Genomic DNA, 16625 nt, shown 5'->3' with positions numbered 1-16625 from the left:
GGAATCTAATTATTTTACAAACCAATTTTATAGACTAAATAATTAATAGAACATTCTCTTTGTATTTTGGAGGGAACAATTAGTAATTCCCCAAAAGATAAACTTTTATTTACTTTTACAAACATTCTTTCTAAGGTATCTATCTTTGAATCAGATAGCAAAAGGTTGTCCACGTAATGGAAAACTATAGATCCAGAAAACTGTTTTCATATCATTTCAAATGTCTAACTTATGAAATACTGGCACAGGGTGAGGCTATTTAACATTTCTTGTGGGAGTATCTTCCATTGATATCCTCTAGCAGGCACTGTGAATGCAAAATTTTTTGTCTTTTTCTTGTAAATGTGTAGTAAAAGGAGTGACAAGCTGTGTTCCCGGTGCCCGGCTAGTTTACACCTGAAATAATTACATGGAAACTGTATTCATTTAAACACTGCCTGGCTCATTATATCTAGCCTCTTATTGGCTAATTCTCACATCTTATTTCAACCCATTTCTAATAATCTGTATTGCCACTTGACTGTGTCTTACCAGCATTAATCTAACCAGCATCTGTCTCAGAGAGGAGAGCCATGGCATCTGCCACACTTCCCGTCTTCCCAGCATTCTTTTCTGTCTACTCTGCTCATCTAAGGGCTGCCTTATCAAAAGGCCAAGGCAGCTTCTTTATTTAACCAATGAAATCAACACAAATACAGAAAGATCTCCTACATCATAAAGGTATAGTGAAGAAACAAACTTTTAGATCAATAGCTATAACTATCATTTTGGCAATAGAGAAGGCAAAGGAATGCCATATTATAGTGAGCCTTTTGGTTGAATCACCTTATTAACAGCTCTTATATCCGTTATATTCTCCATTTTTCAGATTTCTTTTTAACAACAAATACAGGAGAAGTCCAAGAGTTTCTTGAGTCTTCAATATGCTGAGCATCTAGTTGCTCCTGTATGAGATGTTCTAAAGCCTACAGTTTCTATATTGTTAAGGAATATTGCTTAACCCATGCAGGTTTGCCTGTCAACCATTTTAAAGGTAGGGCTGTTGGCGCCTTTGAAGTGTCAGCAACTATTGTGCCCTATTCTTGTACATCCTGAATGGTCATTGATTGTTCTTTATAAAATTTTCTAATATGTTCCTCAGAAACATACATTAATTTATGGCTTGTTTCTAAGATTGGGGGAATGTTTATCTGAGTACTTCATTGCTCTAACAAATCACATCCCCACAAATTCATTGCTGTATTTGCTACATATGGTTTTAATATTCCTTTCTGTCCTTCTGGACCTATTCATTCAATCCATCTTGTGCTCTATTTTACCTGAGATAAAATTTCAATTCCTCAAAATTAAACCTTTACAACCTAAGGAGGTCAATTTGGATGCTAAGATTCTAATGAAATTATTATAATATCCATACCTGTGTCTATCAGATATTCAATGCAAACATTATGTATTCATATTTTTAATTTTGGTCTTTGCTCATTTTTGTGTCTGTATGTGGGTATGTGAGAATTAGTGTAGGTGCCCAAGGATGTCAATGGCATGAATCTCCTAGAGCTGGAATTAAAGATGGTTGTGACTGGCCATATATGGGTTCTGAAAACTGAACTCTGATCCTCTGGAAAAGGAGCAAGGACTCGTAATACTGAGCCACCTCTACCTGATAATAATTTGAAAATACTATCCTTCGATAATATTTTAGGGCCTCCTAAAAGACTTTCAAGAGACAATACCATGAGCCAGATAAAGTCCCTAGGCTGAGAATTAAGATACAAGAGAAATGACATGGCTGATAATATCCTTCTATAAATTTAGATTCCTAATATTAATGGCTGCTATATGCCTTACTTCACACAGTACTTGGAAATATGCAGGGTGCTTTCAGGCATACTTCCTCTATAGCAATAAAACTGTAAATGACAACAAATATGAGTTTTGGGGATGCACTTACCCTGCATTGACCACTCTGTTAAGAGCTGTACATATACCCCATTTAGCCATTACATTTGCTTCATGGACTAGTTCCTATTATCCTCCTTTAGATGAACTTCAGGTAGGATAAGTGGCTTGCCTGATGTCACAGATATTAAGTGACAATTTAGGATTCTAACACAATACTGGCATTGCAATTCAAACTCTCAGTCACAGGATTCTGCATTATGGCCACGTGTGTATCATTATTCAGATAAAGCAATTGAGGTAAAGGATTTTTATAGCGCATATATATATATATATATATATATATATATATATATATACTTATTAAGATTCCTTAATTGTAAATTTCATATCTTACCTATCCTGATATTTTCAGATCACATGAAACAATAGATAGTAAGCATTGGGTAAATTGTGAAAACTGAGGATATATGAGGATTAGACATTATGACCTTTAAAAACCCCTTAGTGCATCATGAAACTGAGGAGCAGTTAGAATGGATGAGAAGCTATGCCATTTTGGCGCTGAATTCATCAACTTCTTGAGACACTAAAGATCCCTTAGCATTTGACTTGGAATCCCACTCCTAAGTTTTATTTCTTTTTACCTAAAGAAATAAAAATACACACCCTCATAAAAACCTGGGTGGAAACATTTATTGCAGCTTTATTTGTTATCACCCCCAAACTGGAAATACCCCAAAGGTTCTTGTCTGATGATGGGGTAAACAAACAGGAACATACACTTAACAGAAAAGTAGTGTTCAGCAATAAAATAAAATGAGTAACTGTTGAAGATAACAGCACTGATGTATCAAAAATGCTATACTTTAAATGAAAGGAGCTGTATTCAGATAGTAATGCAATGAATGATTTCATTGATGTGATATTTTAATGAACAGAGTATCAGGACATGTAACAGAACTGGGCCTGGAAGCAGAGGAAGTATAGGAACTACGGAGAAGCCTGGAGGAACATTGACAACGGATAGAAATGTTACCATCTCCAAGACTCTGGTGATTACATGACTGAAGGCATTGGTAGAAATTACAGAAATTACTCAGAAAATGATGAGTTATCATTGAATATCAATTAAACTCCAATTCCTTACTTTTTCAGAGACAAGAAGTCCTCTAATTCTCCGTCCAGGCTGATGGACACATTTCCATGTGTAAGACCCACTAGCAATAGCTTTCAAGAAGTTATCAATATCCAAGCTATGGTATCTCAAGGTTTTTCTTAGAACACCATGTGTCATGACAATTTCCATGGATACATTTCTTTATGGGATTTTTGCCTAATCTCTTTTTTCAATTCTCAGTTGATTTTTATAGACATTTACCATTCTCACAAATGTTCTCTATGCTAAGTCACTCACTTGGAGTGAGTCTGAAGACAGCTACTTGGTATTTTTCTTCTAAGACCTACTTTGTGCCTTCTCTTATCAGAAGCTCCTTACTCTCTCTATTTCTTTGTATTTCAAGATCAGCTAATTTCTGCTTCCTGGCCACTTAAGCTGACATGAACCCCTCAAAAGTTCTCCTCTTTTTGCTCTTTAATATAGACATAGTTTGTAATGTCACACAGCTTATGGCTCTGGCTGACAAAGAAGATGAGCTGTGATAAACCTTAGTAGGTCTTATCAATATTGATGATTCTTCTTATTCCTGGATGGAAAGTAAACTTTATTCCCAGATACCTGGGTTGTATAGAGCTACATACATGATGGTGGCCAAGAGACTCTGAAAATTTAAAACTCTCTTGTTTCTAGAGTAAAGCTAAGAAGAGAAAATTTGAAATTATCAACAGATCCACCCTCCTTGTATCTCTGAGAGTAGATGTGTTATGTAGAGGTAGACAAACCGGACTCTTCTGCATCACAAGGGAGTCATGTAGAAGAGGCTCCTGTAGAGACATCGTTAGCATTTGAGTGGCGGCAGAACTGACTTCCTTCTGTAAGATGCTGAGACATGGTACAACCTAGGCATTGATGACCAATCCAACAATGTCATAGAAAAATATAATGCAGTTTACAGTTTGAACACATAAAACAAACTGGTCAAGAGAATAGGTAAATACTTCCATAATTTCAGAGTTCAAAGCACTATGTCCAAAACACACACTGGGAATATTCTCAAACCTGTCTAATGAATTAGGTTGTAAACCAATAGCTCAAAGGTATCCTCTAAAGAACACTCATTGATTTCTTTCTTTTTCTTTTCTGACTAGTCCCTAGGTTATCCAGTTATCATCTGAGAGTTTTTCTCTTGTAGCAGATGGGAGTGGGCAGAGGCCCATAGCCAGACACTATGCAGAGAGAATCTAAATTGGAAGTCCCTTTCCTTGGAGATTGTGGAACCCTATGGAAGGCATAGAGGGAAGACTGTAGGAGTCAGAAAGGATGGCGGACACCAAGAGAACATGGCTCACTGAATCAACGAAGCAGAGCACATAGGGACTCACAGAGGCTGAAGATGCAATCACAGAGCCTGCATGGGTCTGTACCAGGTACTCTGCATCTATGTCATGGCTATTAGCTTGATATATTTGTAGGGCTCATAACAGTGAGAACAGATGTGTCTCTGACTCTTTTGTCTGCTCTTGGACTCTTTTCCTTCTATTGGGTCACCTTGTCCAACCTTACTATTAGGGCTTTTGCCTTGTCTTACCGTATCTTCTTTTGTCATGGTTGGCTGTTGTCACCCAAAAGGCTGTTCTTTTCTGAAGTGAAACAGAAGGAGTGGGTCTAGAGGAACCCTCCAAAGTGACAGATTTCAATGATTTCAAGTTACTCTTACTTTAGCCTTCATTCTCCAGTTACGTCAAACAATAGATGGCTGTCTGAAAAGGCCATTGTTCAAAATCCCGTTTGCCCTCTGTCCCCTCATGGCTTTTCAAGGAGATGTTTTCAAACATATCTAGTACCTATTTAATCAAAAGAAATGCAAGAGGCCATCTGTGCCACACATGGATTGCCTGAAAACCAAGTTGCTTTGAGCGAATGCTGAAAAACAATAAGCGGCACATCATTCCTGAGTCTAAAATAAACATACTTTATGAGTTTAGGATCCTAGTCATCTATGTAAACAAAGGTGGGGTCAAACGGAAAGAACACAATATTTGAAGTCCAAACAAGAGTGCGTTAAAATCCAAATCTTATATCTGTGTTTGTTAAATATTCTCATTCATATACTACAGAAACCAGGTGTCCGAGTTAACTGTCTGTAATACAAGGGCTAGAAAACTGGAGGCAGGAGGCTCAGCAGTTCAGAGATGTCATCCTTGGCTATACAGAGAGTTTTGGAGGCCACTGTAGGCTACACAGGACGCTGTCTGAAAGCAATAAAGTAAACCAGTAAAGTAGGTGGGAGCATTTTAGTGCATCCATCCACCCGCACACACCGTTCTGAGCTAATTACTCTGTCATGGCTGCGCCTGACGACCCTTTTCACCAAGTCACAGGTCCTGGGGTCTGCGCCTCTCACCTAGGTGTCAGCTGGACCCCTCATCCTGCTCCTTCTCTCCTGCCTCTGGACGCTTTCATCAGCCGGGACAGGAAGCCAGGTGGGACATCCTTTGTAAGGTGTAGAGTACAAGGGGCCCTGGGGGCCTGGTGGAGGTGACGAGAGATGGGAGGAGATGGAGGAGTGTTGGGAGAAAGGATGTTGATAGCGCAGTAGGTGGGAAATCTGGTCTGGTTAATGTCCACAGTGTCCCAACCCTCCAGTCACTGTTGGACTCACTCCTGTGTCACTGGAACGAAACTTTTGTTAAGATCACAATTCACTCAGCGAATCTAATTTTTTTTTCCTCTGTAGTTTTTCAAAGCGCATTTACTGGCTCCAGTAATGCCCACACATCGCCTCACTTTTATACTCTCCAGTAGCTACCTGTTAGGTTGCAGGCAAGGCTTACATAGCAAAAAATAGGATGTGAGGGGACAAAGCAAACTAGTTCTGAACCGTGGCTCTGGAAAGCAACCGCTGTACTTGGAAACTGACTGTAGCAAGGACTCCCAGAGAGGCCCAATTATCTCAGAGATACAAATAGCACAGCCCATTACTCAGCTGCATGCTCCCTAACCACAGAAGCCCCGACCCTGATGGGCACATGACTGCCTGTGTTTAGTGGGTCTGCTACCAATTCCGCATCAGCATCTCTGTGGTTTTTGGCGAGCTCGGAAGAGAGATTGCTAATCGTAGCATCCTAATTGGGAGGCTATCTTCTTGTCTTCCAGATTTACGGTTCCCAAGGTCTACGGGGCACCCAGCTTATGTCCTGGCAAGTCATGGCATGGCTTTGTGTTACTATTTGGAAACCACTCATTACATCCTGATTAAAAAGTTATGGGAGAGTCACTGCTGGTGCAAACTCATCCTCTAGGTTTTACTGGAGACACTAACCCTTTCAATCCCCTGTCTGTGTGCATAGAAATCCACCATGCCTCAACCTGACATGGCCCATTAGTCACACACACATGCAAAGTGACACCCAAAGCAGCAGCTGGTGGTGGGGAGGGCATGGCCATCCAGCAGCAGCTTCCTTACCGCGCCTCTGCTCTGAGCCTCACACAAATCCACAGCTCCGTTTTCCTCTCTTGGCCTTGGGCCCCTTCTTTCCGGAACTCGGTTTCAAAAAAACATCACAAGCCTTGCAGGTGGTTTGTGTTGCACCACAGCTCGTATTCCTGACAGATCCTACGTCTGCACATTAATACTCCTCAAGCCTCCAGCCTGAAGCTTTCCCAGACACACTCGCCTAAGAGCCTCAGAAGCAAAACATTATATGGACTTGCTACACAGAAATTCCTTCTGGATCTGAGGGTTGGGAGGTCATGGTGTTTTAAGCAAGAGAGGCTCATGGCCCCTTGACTATGAACTTCAAGGCATTTGCCTATATGTAGAGGGAACCAAGCTTCTACAAAGGTTCCGGGCAGCTCTGAGTTACTGTAACAATGAGTTATCATCAATGCCACCGTTGCAGTCACACATTGCTTAGGATATCAATCAGTACAAAACAACAATAATGAGTCGCATTGGGTGGGGCCCTCTCATCTATGAGACTTTTTCTAGACTAAATAATATATTTCTTCTCAAAAGATACCACTTAAGGTAAGTGATGATTTGCACAATTTATATTTTACTAAAAACAAAAAATACATGATTGGGCAAAGGCTACATACACAGTTGGCTTAATGACAGGGCAGGGAGCTAAACCCAGATGATGGGTTGTTAAGTTCAGCCTAGCTAACTCCATTTAATCATTCAAAGATAAAAAAAAAAAAAGATTGAAAGGAGTGGGACTAAGTGACAAAAAGGATAAAGGTCTTAAAAAGCTCATCAGCTGATTTCCACACTGGAGTCTGTCTTCTGAGGAGCCCTTGAAAGGCTTTGCTGGGCTGGAGACTTCTTTTTCTCACTTCACTATTTTGCGTAGAAGAAGAATGGAGTACATGGGTTTGGAATGAGTAAAAAGGAAGTTTCTCAGCTTTAGCAAGAACGAGAGAATGGTGGGGAGAGGGGGAGAGTCCTCTCCCAAGAAGTCTGGAAATGAGAGAAGAGAGTCATCCCTAAGGATCCCAAATAGATGAGTGGAATGACTCTCTATAAATCAGAGCTTTGAGGCAGCAGCCAATAAAAAGAAACACGGCAGAAGCAGCCCCCCGAGTGCCCACTTCCTCCCTCTCTTCTTAAACAACGCGGATTTCTGCTAGTTCCATGGACACATCTACAGTAACTCCAAATTGCTGTTTCTTTAAATCTAGAATCGTATTTTAGGGGCTCACCCTGAGAAAGTCAGAGGTTGTAAAAGATGTCAGGGTAGACGAAGGGGGGAACATTCAAGAAATATGGTGGGTTAACGCAGGGTTCAACCTATCCACTGGGGCCTGACATCAAGCTGGAGAAGAATTAGCATAGGCAGGGGAGCCCTGTTGATTGTCTGCTGGAGAAAAGTGACAGAGGGTCCAAGCCAGAGGGTTTCTGGAGAAGAGGGGGCTGGAGGGCTGCCGAGGTTCGCAGTGCATGACTAACCCATGACTTACGGGAAGGCTGACAGGCCCGACCTCAGAATCACACTGAAAATGACCACAGCTCCTGGGCTGTATCGCCTGTCATGTGAGGGCCGCTTTCATTCTAGTTTGATTTGGGTAGAAGAGTATCTGTGGGTCTCGTCCAGAAGGAGAGCTCTGGGAATGTTCTCAAACACACATCTTCAATCCTTTCCAGTTGATTATCTAGACTTTATTCCATCAACTTGCTGTTTGGGTAAACGACTAGGGGTAGAAAATCAGGAAGAGGTTTAATTCTGGGGAATATAACGCTCTGAAGCACATAGCCATGACCTTGTCTTCCTTGGAATTAATCTGGAAGTGTTAAAGTGAAGAAATCACTAAGCTAGCACAAACTAATCATTAGCTAAATCCAAGACTTCAACTTATTTACTTTAAATTTTTAACACAGAGATCACTCGTGAGACTAGAATCCATATTACCTGGATTTCTTAGTGGATAAGTAACCAGAAGCAGCTCAATGTGTACGGAATGTATTAACGATTCGGGGAGGATGAGGCAAATTCAACGTTGTTCCTGTCTTATAGGATATCACAGTCTGCTTGAGAACAGCAAAATGAATCTTACCATCACATGTTGTTTACATGGTGGTCTAGGACCTGAAGCACAAAGCAACATGGGCAACGTGAAACAGGGAAGAAAACACATGAGCTTTCTCACTCAAGCCCTTCACATGGTCCATGGCTTGCACTATGATCTTCATTCATTTCACTTTCTATGAAACACCATAGATTTTATAGGATGTAAACCATGGGCACATCTTACTTCTCAGTCCAGAGGCTGGAAGTCTGCTATCTAGACAAGGTAGGTTCAGGTTCTGATGTGGACCTTGACTACGGCCATTTATCTATCACAATCTTACAATATAAAAGGGATGAACGAGCTCTATGAGGCAACTCTTCTTAAAGGCCTGTTTATCCCATATGATAAGCAATTCCTAAAAGTTCTGCCTCATTATACCATTGCATTGGGGCTTAGGATTTCAAAGTATGATCTGTGGACACAACCATTTAGACCATGTAGTCAACCACCTGAAGGGAGAAATGAAGAAAGAAGAATATGTCTACGTTCCACCCAAACATCTCTTCCAACTCAGAGGACCAAATCCCATGATTTAAAAAAGAAAAAGAACTGCACAGGATTCAGCAGGTCAGTTAAGAAGTCAGGGCTTCTTCCCCAGGTGAGTGTCTGTCTGCAGGAGACCTCTGCATTCCACCGGTATTCATCACTGTGCAAGCGAGGGAGGCAGACTTTGTAGAAGGCTGACTGAGAAAAAAGAAAGTGAATATGAAAAATAGAACAAAAAACTTCCCAGTCAGCATGAACATTGGAAGAGCCAGCGGGGAGGGGGGGGGGAATCCTGATGCTGTAGAGCCAACACTGTCCTTCACAGGTTTGCCGTCTAAATGTGTGCCACCTGTGAGGTCTGAAAAATCTCATGTGGACAATTTAAACTAAAGTGTTCCCAGGTCAGTGGTGCCCCAGGAAACTGGCAGAAGCAAACGCAGATGACTTCTTGAGGAACACTAATTCAATGCAGGCCTTCAAGAACTCTTCCAGATAAAATTCCACTTGTATGTATGTATGTATGTATGTATGTATGTATGTACAGAAACAACATACCTGAAATGGAATTCAGGAGAACCAGTTTTCCTAAATATATCAGATGTCATCATCACTACACTTTTTGTTTACTAACATCTGATACCCACAACCTCTGAACAATAAAGATGAAGCATGAACATATGAACAAGAATAAATGCCATTTTAAAAAAAGAAATGTCATTTTTAAATGCAAGAATTTTTTTAAATTTTTTTCATTCTTATGGAAAAAAAGTCATATACTATTTGGATCATGCTTTCCCTTTCCCCAGCTCCTCTCAGATCTTCCCCACCTACCCACCTACCTGAGTTTTCTCTCTCTCTCTCTCTCTCTCTCTCTCTCTTCATCTCTCCCTATATCTCTCTCTCTTCATCTCTCCCTATCTCCCTCTCTCTTTCTCCCTCTCTCTCACCTGCCTCTTCTCTTTCTCTCTCTTTAAAAAAGAAACAATCAAACAAAAGATAAGAAACATCTCTACCCCCACACAAGCTACAAAAACTGAAATCAAAATATATCAGCAAAAGAGAATGGTAAAAAAATGAGAATAAAACTCCCAAATAGAGCAAAACGAGGCAACAAGACAACAAAAATACTATTTCATTCGTTTTTTGTTGACCAACGCCTCCTGGCCACAGGTCCTATCTTGAAGTGTAGTTAATATAGCCAGTGAGATGACAGTGAAGAAAAATCCTTTACCAGGAGGTACCAAATGCAAATGACTTTTTGGCTAGAGGTAAAAGCTCATGTCTACTCCCCCCTCTCAGCCCAGGGGCCCTCTCAGTTTGAGCCTGTGGAGGCTCTGCATATGCTGTCATAGTCGCTGTGAGTTCATCCTTGTGTCGGTCTTATTGTGCCTGAAAGACAAGGTTCCTTGGCATCATCCTTAACATTTGACTCTGAGAATCTTTCTGCCTCTTCTTCCACGCAGTTCACTGTGCCCTGATGGGAAGGATTTGATGAAGACATCCCATCTAGGACCGAATGCTCCCAAGTCTCTCTCTCTGCACACTGTCCAGTTGTGGGTCTGTGTTAGTTCTCACCCACTTGAAAAAGTTTACTTGATGATGCCTGAGCAAAGAACTGATCTACGGGTGTACCAGAATGTCACCAGGAATCATTTTATTGTTATGTTCCCTTAGCAAGATCGTGTTTGGCTTTCCCCTAGATTCAAAGCCTGTCTAGTCTCAGGTTCTGGGCCCCGCTAGCAATGTCAGGCATGGGTTCCATGTCATGCAGTGGGAATTAAATCCAGTCAGAGTGGTTGGTTTCTATCCCAAAATCCTGCCACTACTGTACCAGCATATCTCACTGGGACGTCACTGTTGTAGACCCCAGGGTCTGGAATTGGACTGATGATTGCTTTTCTTCTCTGGAGGGGTTCAGAGTCCCTGCCAGTGCCATGGATACTGGTCAATAGGGATGAAGCCTCTATTTAGGGGCCAGCTCAACTTCCTTGAGTTCAACGACATAGGTATGCACTATCTACAGCAATATAGTCTGATCATCACTCTATGAGGAGCAATCAATAGCCTTGGTAATAGCCTGTAAAGTTTGGGAGTTTCCAAATTTTTGGTCAATAACTCAACAAAATGTAACCCATTCCTGCACTGGAGGTTTCACTTGAAGGCATAAGATGTCTTACTGGGGCATTGTCTCCCCATCATTTGGTAGCCCCACTTAGATTCCTTTCATTCATATATATACATATATGTACACACACACACACAACATCTACAGTAGCTGGTTTCTATATGTCCCTTAAATAGCCCTTAGAGTTATTTGTCTCTTCCCATGTACCCTTCCTTACTCCTTTCCTTTATTCCCTTCTCCATCTATTCCTCCCACTCTGTCACCTCCCTGTCTCTCCATAACAAGAAAATTTTTAAAGGAGAAAATTATCAAGGTACAGTAGTGAAATTTTGGGCTGCATGGTAACTTTGAAGCAAGTATTTTTTAAAAAAAATCAAAAGGTGGAGAAAGAGAAAGTAAAGGAGAAATAAAACATTAGAAATGAAAAGTTAATTAGCTAAGAATTATTGAGGATAAATTCAAAATAAGGTCGAAATAGATAAGATAAAGTGACCTAAAATATAAATTTGAAAGGCGCCAAGACATGAAACACAGGATATACAACCACAAAAGACAAGAGCAGAAAAGAGTACCAGAAGAGTCAATGGCTGTCTAAACACTGCTCAAGGGGTTGTTAATATAGTAAAAATTAGCCAGTGTTTAATAATATTATATTGAAAGACCCCCAATTAGGGAAGATTCTCACTCGAGCCTCGGGATGACGCGAACCCCCCCAGTAACTCACGAGAGACCGTCCTTGCTGCAATCGCACGAGGTTTAATGACAAGACGACAAGACGGGGACCAGTGCACTGGGGCCAAGACTCATAACCCATGCAGGGGAAGAGTTCGACCCTGAGTGACCGGGAGAAGTAGTTTTTATAGGAAGGAACCACGCAACCCAGTAATCCGAAAGGGGGGCAGAGAGGGTGTCACAGAAAATTCCGAAAATTCCAGTGATGATGACAAGGGGGCAACTCCCTGCCTTTCAAGATCATTCTCAAGGTCGTAATCAGCTAGTTCCTATACCAATGATAATTACTAGGGGGTGATAATTACTAAGGGGAATCTCCCTGTTTCTCAAGATTACTCTCAAGATTACAATCTACCTTTATCTTCAGCTAGTTTCTGAAACCCTGAAATTGGCTAATCCTAGATTTCTGATTCTTCTCTTCCTGCTAGATTTTTGGCTCTGTTTTCCTGCTAGGGGGATCTGGATTTATCCAGGTCTTTCAATATCAGAGTAAGTCGCAGGATCATTGAAGGACACCAACTCTTACATTTAAGAATAAATGTTTTTTTGAAGAAATATGTATAGGAACACATGCAGACATCATGACTATAAAGGAAAATTTGTTCTTCACACAGGTCAGGAGAGGTCAGACGACTACCAGCTACAAGCATGCCTCATCTTACAATTGTGCAGATAAACACACAAATGGTGTAACAGCCTGGAAAGTAGCACTTAATAAAATCATGTTTAAAGAGTAAGTTATAAAAACATATTTTTACATAATGAGAAATTGAATTTACCGCCAACTTAGCTACACAAAATGAAATTATGAAAGAACTAAAATGAGATACAAAAGAAATGGTTGAGCCAACTCTATAGATCAATGGGTAAAAGCTCTCTCTCTATGGCAGACCTGGTGACCTGAGTTCAACATCCAGAACCCAGGTAGAGGTAGGAGAGAACTGACTCCATAAATTTCCTTGTGTGAGCTATGTGGCATGCATGTATATGAGGACACACACACACACACACACACACACACATACTAACAATAAACATGTTTAAAAGAAGTCAATAAATCATTAGTGAATTAATCTAAATAAATAAGAACTATGTTAAAGCAATTATACTTACTCTATGGAGAATTAGAAAGCAAAATTTGGACACCAGCAAGATGCGCATGTGAAGACACACTAGCACAAAGGAAACGCTTTACGGCATCACTACTTGCAACACCAAACTTGAGTTGTTGCATTGCTCACGAGGTTTAAGAAATCCACGATCTAAGCACCCTTCCTCACTCAGAACTAGCAGGTCAGAATCTCACTTAACAGATCAACAGATGACTCAAATGTACAATAGAGTTTGAGGATTTAATGTTTGAAACAGTAACATAGTTCCAGGCTGGAAAGCTGGCTCTTAGTTGCTAAGCCTTTGCTGTGTTTGCTGAAGACCTGAGTTTGATCCTCAAAACCAACATGATATGGTGATATACACCTGTGATTTCTGAACTGGAAAAATGGATACAGGAGAATCATGTGGGCTCACGGGTCAACTAAGTTAGCAGTAAGTTCCAAGTTTATTTAAAATCCTTGTCTCATAAAAATGAGAGTAATCGAGGAAGAGATGGGATGTGGACTTCTGGCACACATATGTTTACACACCATCTATTAGCAACAACTAAAATCTTAGACATAGAGGGAGATTTACAAATGGGGTGAATGAATCAACCTATACATACTTATACTGAGATCTAAAAGCTGTCATCTGTCAAAGGCTTAAGTCACCAAGACAACTCTGCTGTGCATCCTTTGTGAGATGAAAGTGGAACCCAAGGAATAGGTTCAAGTAGTTCCTTACATACTGGGTTTTCAGTCAATAGTATGACAACTTGTATTCTAACTACTTTGTTTAACAAGGATCTTTTAACTAATTCTTCTTCCATGTCCTTTTTTTTTTTTTTTTTGTAACACGTTTCTTTGGAATCAGGGTGTCTGTAACATTTTCTCTATAAGCTTTAATCATGTCATTCTGCTGATGAGATGTTATGTGTTAGTTTAGTCGTTGCTCCTGTGAGACACAAATTGATTTTCCCCCCTAATTTTTCAGGGTTCTCTTTGCCACTTGTTTTCAGCAGTTCTGTAGCATTGGCTCATTTCTGTGCATGACTTTCATTAACTCATCATTCAGTGTGGGATCTGTGGGTGCTCGTTTGTTTTATTGTTCTATAGTTTGACGGTTTGAGGGTCATAGGTACTTCAAGCTGCTTGTAAGCTCACTCTGAAGTTGATTGAACTCCTGATCTTCTACTGAATCATATTCCCAGGTCCCATGTTGCTTCATCTAGGACTTCCAAGTACCATATGGTGGATATCTGCACCATCTTCCACCCTGCTTCTATGAATTTTTATACGATTTTCTTAAACGTACACTATGAATGTTTAACTGTAACTATTCTTTGACTTATCCAACTTTTTGGAATCCCTATTAAACCGTTAATGCAGGTGTGCCTGTGTAGAACTGTGTGGTTATATATGTGTGCGTGTCCCTAAGGAATATACATTTATATGAAAGTTAGAGGTCAATGTTAGGGGTTTTAGGGTTTTTTTCAACTTTGTTTATATATATATATGATAGAACCAGGCATCAGAAACCCTGGAACTGGAGTAACAAACCAGTCACAGCTGTGAATCAAACCTGGGTCTTCTACAAAAGCAGCAAGTGCTCTCTCTTAACCCCTGAACCATTTCTCCTGCTCCAGAACCAGCATTTTTTTAAAATATTCATCATCCACTAGATCATTTTACATATAATTTAATGTAATATATAATCTACACTGTTCATAATTATACACCTTAATTATCCATTGATAATCTTATTCTTCTTAGCATATACATTTAGAATATAGCATCAAGAATTCCTTCATTATTTTATGTGACTGGTACTCACAAGGGTCAGAAGGTACAGATGACTGTTAGCTGCCTTATGGGTGCTTGGCATTGAACCTGAATCCATTACAGAGGCAAGCGTTCTTCAGGTCTGAGCCAACTTTATAGTCGGAGAATTATTTTAAAGTAGCTATCGGGTTTGGTGAGATAATTCAACCGTGAAGGAACACAGCACCAAATTTGGCAACCTGAATTCAATCCCCAGAACCTACACGGTAGGAGATAAATGACTCCCATAAATTGCCCTCTGACCTCCACACACAGACACACACACACACACAGACACACACACGGAACTGCATAAAATCTTTCTTCCCTGTTTTCTGACTGCTAGCACAATACCAAACGCAAATGTTAGAAAAGACGCTCAGCCTGTATACAGAGGGGAAAAAAAATCTTTTCCAAGATTGCATAGCTAATGCTATATGCATACGTTATTACTGAATTTTCAGGTTCCTCTCCCAAAAGAAGTTTAAATAGTAAAATGTTCATGCAAATCCAAAGCGGGGAGGACAGGAGGTGTGAGCAGCCTGAGTTACCAAAGCCCTCATCTTTTGTAGAAAAGGATCAATAGCTATTGTCTCAAGCAGAAGAACGTCACTTAGCATTATAATGATAACAACCAGAGGAGTAAAACCAGAAACTATTTAAACGTGGTTGCCTAGGGAGTGTGGGATGAGGGTGGGGTGAGAGGAGGAAAGGCTTTATTTTTTTATTTTATATCTCTTGCATTTGTTCTATGATTTGTGTGCATAATAAAAAGAAACTTAGCTGCATATAAAAAGATAAATTATACTACATAATGGGGGGGGGGAGCAGGGCTAGAGGAGTTCTAGTCTGCTCAGGCCACGTGTTGCTGATTGCTACTTGCCACACAGCAAACAGCAACAGTTCATCCTGAGGAAAGCCTGCACAGTCAGCTGCGAGCGTGCAATCAGGGAGCGCTATAAGGCTTCTTAATTTTTAGGCAGTGTTTAAAACCTTAGATGCACAAAAGCTTAGATACATTGAGAAGTAAGCCATATTGAGTCATATCTGCTTTATTCATTATATTTTGGTCTTGAAAATTATCATTTTTTTGTCCCTGTTTCTGACTGCTTTGGCTCATGGGTGGATAGGAGATGAGCTTTTCATAGGAACCCTCAGGCACACTTAAAAAAAAAAGATATGATAAGTGTGTGTGTGTGTGTGTGTGTGTGTGTGTGTGTGTGTGTGTGTGTGAGAGAGAGAGAGAGAGAGAGAGAGAGAGAGAGAGAGAGGGAGATTTTAAGCGTAAAATGGAAAATGAAGAAATGGACACACTGAATCAATATACATTAATATTCATTGTATCAAAATCACTGTAGGATGTTCAAAAGCATTGATACCTTTCTTTGGATGCATTTTTTAAAAAGTATTTTAGGTTAGTAGTAAGAAAATGGGGGATTTGAAAATTGTCCCAACTTGTGTTTCAATCATTCGGAGTCAACTCCATACTGACTTCAATGTAACTGAGTACAAAAACTGGGGGATGTTGCTCACCCCGTGTGATACAGAGTTCAACCTATGGAGGTGACTTTCCAGGATTACTGAACCAACTGCTACCCGCTGAGAGCATTTGCAAAGGATTGGTGATTCTGAGAAACTCGCCGGGTTTTCAAGGCTAGGTCACTGCTTCCCATTTCCTCCTGTCCTGGATGCGAGATTTTTCATTTCCATGGCTATTTCCCAGGGGAAACCAAGAAAGGAATTACCTTGGAATTCCTTAGGTCTCAAAGCAAGGAGA

The sequence above is a fragment of the Myodes glareolus genome, chromosome 6 (assembly GCF_982192425.1).
Source record: "Myodes glareolus chromosome 6, mMyoGla1.1, whole genome shotgun sequence".
NCBI classification, from domain to species: Eukaryota; Metazoa; Chordata; class Mammalia; order Rodentia; family Cricetidae; genus Myodes; species Myodes glareolus.
Note: the sequence above shows the minus strand (reverse complement) of the source record.